This window comes from Perognathus longimembris, chromosome 10 (genome assembly GCF_023159225.1).
Source record: "Perognathus longimembris pacificus isolate PPM17 chromosome 10, ASM2315922v1, whole genome shotgun sequence".
In the NCBI taxonomy this organism is placed as follows: domain Eukaryota; kingdom Metazoa; phylum Chordata; class Mammalia; order Rodentia; family Heteromyidae; genus Perognathus; species Perognathus longimembris.
This window is the reverse complement of record NC_063170.1, coordinates 9189008-9195647: the sequence shown is the minus strand read 5'-3', so window position 1 is coordinate 9195647 and position 6640 is coordinate 9189008.

The window sequence follows — 6640 nt, the reverse complement described above, 5'->3', positions numbered from 1 at the left end:
AATACAAAGTACAAACACACATAAAATCTTTTACAATTGTTCCACCTGAAAGTATCTACTGCCAACCTTCTGGTGTGGATCATTCTAGAAGGCGTCAAGCTTGGGTAGATAGCAAAAAGATACCCTAAGCTAGTCTGTAAGAGGCTACCTACCAAGAGAGTGGACACCAACACCCAACCCAAGCTCCTGGTCCATGGCCCACACATGCCACGCCACCTGGCATGCCCTAGATATTGCTAGCTTTCTGCCTCCCCACAGTTTTCAACCTGGAGGCACAGGCTAATGAAGGCGAAAGGCAGATTCATGAGGTGCCCGGGAGACACTGCAGACTTAGCAGGAGCGAACATGAAGCATCTTTTGATTTGTGAGCCGAACCCCTTTGATCTGAAAATCAACAGAAGTCAATTGGTTAGACCCAGTGAAGTCTTTGCCCGCCAAGCCCTGTGCAGTTGCGCTTGAACCTGCAGCTGTCCTGCAGCACTGAGGCTTTCTCCAGGCTGCCCCTGCGGCGACCCCTGAGGAAATGCAGGCATCGGGTGGAATTTTCCTTCTGTCAGTGCCAGACAGATGATTTTGTTTGCTGGGGTAGCCCTGACTGGGATTTCAATAGCACTTCCCTACTGTTTGGCATGGACCGCTGTCCTGCATCTCAGCTGTATGGGAAAGGTCTGGATTTAATAGGTCTTTATAGCAAGTGACAATTGGAACCCATCAAAGTGGCCTAGAGACTCCACAGGGAACATTGTGGGAGTTACTTCATGTACGGGGATGCATCGGCTGGCAAGCTGCAAGGTAGTCTTGTAGCTTCTCACCTCTCCGGCTGGTCACCGAGCAGAAATGACAGTGGAACAGCAGGGTAGGTGTTCACTGGCCATCCGAATGAGTCCAGGATCACTAGGCCTAAACCTAGAAGTGGCCTAAACCCACTCTTGGATCTCCAGGCTGAGGGAGTGCAAAGGAGATATACTGCATATATTTTCTAGTTTTAAAGAATAAGAGGGCTCTGTATTGTCACTTTTTTTTTTTTTGCCAGTCCTAGGGCTTGGACTCAGAGCCTGAGCACTGTCCTTGGTTTCTTTTGCTCAAGGCTAGCACTCTGCCCCTTGAGCCACAGGGCCACTTCTGGCCTTTTTCTATGTATGTGGTGCTGGGGAATTGAACCCAGGGCTACATGTATACAAAGCAAGCACTCTTGCCACTAGGCTATATCCCCAGCCCCAAGAGGGCTCTGTATTGTAGCTCAGTGCCTGGCATATCCTAGGCACTCCAAAAATAGGCATTGAATGGATGAATAAATGAATGAATACATTGTTTCTGAAAATAATGATATTAGAGTTGGGGAGTTCTACAGGGATCTCTGAGAATTCTCAGCTCTATAGAAGTAAAGAATATCCAAATTCAAGCAAGTAGCGTCCAGTACCTTTCCTTCTGAACACTGTCCTGGGGTTTAAGTCCCTGCCTCATTGCAGGTGGATTCTTGGATTCTGGTTGTGACAACCTAGTGTTCAAGAGAATGAGTTTTTAAACACTTGGCAGATTCAGGTTACATCCGTGCTCCGCTACCTGTTTGACCTCAGGTAAATCATTCACATCTTTTGCATCTGCAGCACGAGGCAATACTTTTATCTGATAGAAAATATTTACAGGGTTGACTTCATGCATGTGAGTGTGCTTGGTACTCTTGGTGCAGTCACAAATGACCATACATTCCAGGCTTTAAACAGCAATAGCATATTCTGTCCAATGAAGGACCAGGGACAGGAGTTGAGGAAGTGCAATATTGCTCTAGATTGGATGCTGACATGTGGAAGGGGTCATTGTGTACCTGAGTATCTGTATTCGTTTCTTATTGCTGCTATAAGAAATGACCATACATATAGTGGTTGAGAACAACAAATGTTACTACAGTCCTTGGGGAAGAAATATAAAGTCTTTTACTGCTTAGCCAAAGGCTGGCTCCTCCAGAAGCGCCAGGGGTAGAATCTGTCTTCTTTCCCAACCTATAAAAGTTGCCTGTATTCCATGGCTTGTGGCCCCTTCCTTAATCTTCAAAGCCAGCAGCACAATGTCGTCACATCTCTTTCACTGGTTTCCCCCACAAGGATCCTTATGTTTGTGTCTCTCTGGAGGTAAACATCTAGAAGTCAAATTAATCACATCTGTATCTTTTCTTTTGCTACGTAAAGGGACATATTCCCAAGTGTGGGGAATTAGGGTGTGGATATATTGGAGGAAGAGAAGGAGCTTATTTTGTCTAATAGAGTGACTCAACAGCTCTTATCTGGAAGGCAAGGAAAACTGAGCTAGCTCCAAACTGCAACCTGTAAAAAACAGCAGTTAACAGCAGTTAAAAAACAGCAGGTGTGTGGTCATCGTTGTGTTTTGGACAATGCTGGTGTTTTGTCCCTGATTAAGGAAGGGTCTTGTTTCGTCTTGATCTACTACAGACACACGGTGGCTTTGCCTGACATTATTGCTCTGTGCAATCATGTCTGTTTGACAAGAGAACATGACAGCTGAGCGGAGGGTGACAGGCTGGCTCTTGGTCACCAGGGAATGCTTCTTTCTTTCTCATGATGAATCATTCCATGCTGTGTTTGACAGTCAGAGTGTGCATGGTGAACACTGTGGATGAATGTGCTTTTTTTATAGATATGGCCAGAGTAGGCTTTACTGATAAAATTGACATTTTAACAGAGACTTGAAAAGTGTCAGGAAGAGACTGTGTGATCCTGAGACTTCCAGGCGAGGGATTCTGAGGTGAGACTGTGCTTGGGTGCTGGTTTAGACAATGTGAAAACACAGAAGAGAGTCAATGATGTCTCTAAGACTTTTGGCCTCAGAAACAGGAAGAACAGTTTCCATGTATAGAAAAGGATAAGACTGCATTTCATTGGAGGAGGAGTTCCGTGTGTTTAGCTTAGCTTACCTTCCGGCATTATGACATGGCTCCTGACTTATATGCTTGCTTCTCTCTGGCCCTAGAAGCAGTCATTTCTCCAAGGAGCCCCGATGCCAGGTGTGCTTAATGCTAGTGGGACGGCCTGGCTTCCTGAAGCCCAGTTTGGGTAATGATAAGATCAAGGCTGTCATTTGCTATGTAAGCAGGGATATACATAGGTGGCCAATCCACACAGATGTCTAGGGCTCAGGGAGGTGTCTGAGCTAGAGACAGACATTTGAGAGTCACTGTAATGGAAATGGGGATTAAGTTCTAAGACCAAGGAGACCTCCTAGTAAGCAGAAAGCAATGATCAGTTGAGGGGACTGTCACTTCTCAGCGAAACAGGATTCCATTGCTATGTAATTGCACTTTATCTAAAGAAGCTGGATGATGGCTCATGCTTGTCATTCTAACCACTCAGGAAGCTGAGATCTCAGAACTAAAGTTTGAAGCCAGCCTAGGCAGGCAGGTTCATGAGAATCTTATCTTCAATTAAGACGTAAAAAACTGGAAGTCATCTGGGCACCAGTAGCTCACTTCCGTAAGTCTAGCTACTCAGGAGGTTGAGATCTGAGGACCACAGTTTGAAACCAGCCCGGGAAGGAAAGTCTGTAAGACTCCAATTAATCAAAGGATCTTCAATGAATCATAGAAAAGCCAGAAATGGTGCTATGGCTCAAGTGGTACAGAGCTAGCCTTGAACAAAAAGAGTGCAGGGACAGCACCTAGGCCCAGAGTTCAAGCCCCAGGACTAACAAAGAAAGCTGGAATTGGAGATGTGGTTCAAATGGTAGAGCACCAGCTTTGAGTTAAAGGTCTAAGGGAACCCTGGCCCTGAGTTAAAACCCCAGTACCAGCACACAAAGAAAGGAAATTAATATTGTAATGTAAGAGTTACCAATTTTAAGATTTGAGCAGTTAATTTAAATAGATTTATCCTACCTGGATTTCTTTCTTTCTTTTTTTTTTTTTTTTGGCCAGTCCTGGGCCTTGGACTCAGGGCCTGAACACTGTCCCTGGCTTCTTTTTGCTCAAGGCTAGCACTCTGCCACTTGAGCCACTGTGCCACTTCTGGCCGTTTTCTGTATATGTGGTGCTGGGGAATCGAACCCAGGGCCTCATGTATACGAGGCAAGCACTCTTGCCACTAGGCCATATCCCCAGCCCCTACCTGGATTTCTACATTGCCCTTCCCATATTTATGAGTTTGCTTGAATCTATGATGCATCGTTTGAAAATTTTTGCTTTATATATTATTAAGAGATATAAGTTTATCCCTGTTGCTCTTAAAAATTCAAGATTGCAACTTTAGTCTCATAAGTATTAACTCTTTAAAACGATTTCTCTGATTTATGTTTTTTGGCTGGCAACATTACTGACATATGCCTAGAAAATGTATGTATATACATACCTTTAGCTCTTTAGCTATGTAGATGTTCTTTTTTTTTTTTTTTGGCCAGTCCTGGGCCTTGGACTCAGGGCCTGAGCACTGTCCCTGGCTTCTTTTTGCTCAAGGAAAGCACTCTACCACTTGAGCCACAGAGCCACTTCTGGCCATTTTCTATATATGTGGTGCTGGGGAATCGAACCCAGGGCTTCATGTATATGAGGCAAGTGCTCTTAGCACTAGGCCATATTCCCAGCCCAGATGTTCATTTTTTAATGGTCACTTATTATTATTTTTTGCCAGTCCTGGGGATTGAACTCAGGGCCTGAGCACTGTCCCTGAGCTTCTTTTTGCTCAGGGCTAGCACTCTGCCACTTGAGCCACAGCGCCACTTCTGGCCATTTTCTATATATGTGGTGCTGGGGAATCGAACCTAGGGCTTCATGCTTGCTAGGCAAGCCCTCTATCACTAAGCCACATTCCCAGCCCCACTGACTTAATTTTTTAAAGTCACCTTGCTTAAGAAAAAAGTTAGAAAGAAATGTATTATAGGAAAACCCCTGTCTTATGGAGTCCATTCTGATAGGGACATAAGAACAGGAGGACAGGACACACAACTCAGAAGCCTGGAACTGGGACATACACAGTGTTTCATGTCTAGGTCACTGAATTGAAGCTAGCCCAGGGCAAAATTGTCTGCGATGTGTAAGCATGAACAGCTGCTCGGTGGACCATGCACCAAGGACTCGGGTGCTTAGTTTGCTTAGTTTCTCTACCCTTTGTGGCCACACTTTGGTGTTGCCTTTTTATAACAATTCTGTGAACATTGCCAGCCTTGCCATTCCTTGGTTGTTGGATGTAGAGACAGAGGTAGAGGAAGAGAGACAAAGGTATGTTTAGAGGGGCCAAGAATAAGCCAACATTGATGTATCTATCTTGGGTTTAGAGTCTTTGTTTACTGTGTGTAACACAGTGTTTCTTAAATGCCTGGGTTCCCATGTACCAATCAATATCTAAATATGAATCAGACATACCTTGAATATCATTATTGGAATATGTTAGGCCTAAATCCTATGAGGGAAACAGAGCAGAAATATTAATTCTTCTACAATTACTTATCTATAGTTATGCTGTGTGTGTGCACATGTGCGTACACACCAGTATTGGGCTTGAATTCAAGGCCTGAGCACTCTCCCTTAGCTTTTACACTCAGGGCTACCACTTGAGCCACAGCTCCACTTCAGCTTTTTGGTGGGTAATTGGGAAGAAGAGGCTCATGGACTATTCTACCAGGGCTAGCATTGAGCCTTGATCCTTAGATCTCAGCCTCCTGAGTAGCTAGAATTATGGGTGTGAGCCACTGGCACTCAGCTTGTAATTATTCTTTGTAACAAGTCAAGTTTATCATTTTTCTCTATCTTTTTCCCCCTGGGAAGTGGTTTACCCATTCACTCAACTTGAAATGGATCCAATCTCTATGCTGAATTAGGCAAAGGTCTCCGTCCCTGGGATTTCAACTGATAGTATGTATGTGGGTGGAAATGCTGCAGTGTTTTCCTGGGTCTCTGCTGTGTCTCTTTGGCAGCCAACTAGGCAGACCTTTAGCCAAACTCACCAGGATAGTCACACCAATTCCATGGCTGACACCTGTCCTGATTGCTCAGTGCCTTTGATATAGGTGATTGCTTGTTAAATACTTTGATTAGCATCCTTAGTGGCAGGCAGTAGAAACAGAACCGAATTAACAATGGGAGGAAAGGGAGCTGAAGGATTTCAGATGCTGAAGCCCTAAGGGCAATGCCAAGGGCCGTTATTGCAGGTCATAAACACAGTTGGGATGCTGCTTGTCAGGAATGGACCCACTGCAGTATCTGTGGGCCTCTTTCCACAAATAAAACTTCACAAAAGAATTTCTTGACATACATTGATTGGCAAAGGGCAAATCTCCAGATTATTGTATCCCAAGGAGAAGAGGTAAACTCTCAAAAGAGACGAGGATACTTTTAGAAGATAGGAGAGACTGCTAGGGTTCAAGACAATGAATATTTAGAATGATTGCATTGAGGAGAAATATCTTGGTTCTTTAGTGATTAATAAAGGTAATTATGGGGTGGGGTGAAGGTGAGCTTTGTCATAAGCAATCAAGGTGGCAATATTCCCCTCTAACCATTCATGAGAAAGAAGTGGGACTGGACATAGTAGGGCACGCATGTAATCCTAGTTACTGAGGAGGAAGAAAGATTGTGGTCTGAGACTTCCTAGGCAAAAGTGTGAAACTCTATCTGAAAAATGAAAAGTGATTAGCCTGG